At 43.5% G+C, this 2,179-nt stretch overlaps 1 pseudogene; it reads right to left on the reverse strand.

Annotated features, from left to right (window-relative positions):
* LOC111972893 (T cell receptor beta chain MC.7.G5-like) overlaps positions 1-2,179 on the reverse strand; it is a 34,033-nt pseudogene that overhangs the window by 31,001 nt on the left and 853 nt on the right.

Below are 2,179 nucleotides of genomic sequence, written 5' to 3' on the forward strand. Positions count from 1 at the left end.
GTTATTTGGCATTAGTTCACAAGCCTACATTTTAGGGCTTAACTGTATAATCGACACAGCCAATTGGCAAATAACTATTTTGGGAACTGGCAGAAAACGTTACCGTCAATCCACGGCAAAAAGGATATTGTCGAAGTTTAATTCAATAAGACAAACGCAGTGAAAGGAGAGTTGAAAATAAAGAGAATGGGGGAGGGGCCAGAAAAGTAATGTTTGTTTGGGAAAATATTTGTTACGTGTGATGATTGTGAGGCGGCTGATACAAATTCGACAGTCACAAGACAGGGACTTCAAATAGGCCTATGGCAGGTCAAGGGAACTGTAGCCTACTGTTCAGATGGGTTGAATGGAAACTTGAAATCTGGACACTGACTGTAGGTCTATAACCTCTCACCTAGCCTTAATATTAAGTCCTGCAGAAGCATTTCTTGCAGAAAAATGAAACATCAAAAATAGACTTGGGAAAAGGAGTGAAGAAATAGGATTTATTTATCTTGAGAGAATGTAATGCTCAGTTAGATACCCCTGAAAATGAGTGGATTTGGCTATTTCAGCCACACTCGTTGCTGACAGGTGTATAAAATCGAGCACACAGCCATGCGATCTCCATAGACAAACATTGGCAGTAGAATGGCCTTAAGATCTCAGTGACTTTCAACGTGGCACCGTAATAGGATGCCACCGGTCCAACAAGTCAGTTTGTCAAATTTCTGCCCTGCTAGAGCTGTCCCGGTCAACTGTAAGTGCTATGGAGTGAAAACGTCTAGGAGCAACAACGGCTCAGCTGTGAAGTGGTAGGCCACACACAAGCTCACAGAACGGGAACGCCAAGAGCTGAAGTGCGTAGCGTGTATAWATCTGTCCTCGGTTGCAAAACTCACTACCGAGTTCCAAACTGCCTCTGGTAGCAACATCAGCACAAGAACTGTTCGCAGGGAGCTTCATGAAATGGGTTTCCATGGCCAAGCAGCCGCAGACCAGCCTAAGATCACCATTCGCAATGCCAYGTGTTGGCTGGGGYGGTTTATAGGTCGCCGCCATTGGACTCTGGAGCAGTGGAAACACATTCTCTGGAGTGATGAATCACGCTTCACCACCTGGCAGTCCGACGGACAAATCTGGGTTTGGCGGATGCCAGGAGAACGCTACCTGCCCSAATGCAYAGTGCCAACTGTAAAGTWTGGTGGAKGGGGAATAATGGTCTGGGGCTGTTTTTCATGGTTCGGGCCCCTTAGTTCCAGTGAAGGGAAATCTTAACACGATAGTGTACAATGACATTCTAGACTATTCTGTGCTTCCAAATTTGTGGCAACAGTTCGGGGAAGGCCCTTTCCTGTTTCAGTATGACAATACCCCTGTGCACAAAGCGAGCTCCATTCAGAAATGGTTTGTTGAGATCGGTGTGGTAGAACTTGACTCAGCCTCATCGAACACCTTTGAGATGAATTGGAACGCCGACTGCGAGCCAGGCCTACATCACCCAACATCAGTGCCCGACCTCAATAATGCTCTTGTGGTTGACGTCTTTGATCCGTGAAAGATGACAGAGAAAACCGAYGTCAACTAGATTGAAACATTCATTCAATCAATCAATAACATTGTTCTGGGTTTATTTAGTCTTTCTAGGGCAACATATATTGCCAGAAGTGAAGCTACATGTTTCTATCTATAGACGAGGTGACTAACAAATAGCCTWCCAACATTTTGGGAAATTATAGGCAGAAACATCTCTAAATCAGGCTAAAGAAAACCTGTCAACAAATAATTTCGCCATCTTGGACTGTAGCCCACAGCACATCTTCTATAGTTGCGGGTTAAGTGTGATTTTCAGATGATCACATATATTAGCAATTGTGGGATGTTTAGTATTGAGGATGTTTAGTATTGAGGATGTTTAGTACGCAGAACAGTATTGTGATGTAAGTGTTTCCAACCTGACACAAGAGGACAGTGCAGTGTATTTCTGTGCTGCCAGAGAGCACAGTGCAACAGATCCTATCTCAGCCCTACAAAAAACCACATCTCAAATACAAAGTAACACCTCACAACCTCCACTACAGTGCTCTGAACCATATAAACATCCTCAATACTAAACATCCTCAATACTAAACATATCAATACTAAAATACACTCAATACTAAACATCCTCAATACTAAACATCCTCAAACCTTAAACATC

This window comes from Salvelinus sp. IW2-2015, linkage group LG14 (assembly GCF_002910315.2).
Source record: "Salvelinus sp. IW2-2015 linkage group LG14, ASM291031v2, whole genome shotgun sequence".
NCBI lineage: Eukaryota > Metazoa > Chordata > Actinopteri > Salmoniformes > Salmonidae > Salvelinus > Salvelinus sp. IW2-2015.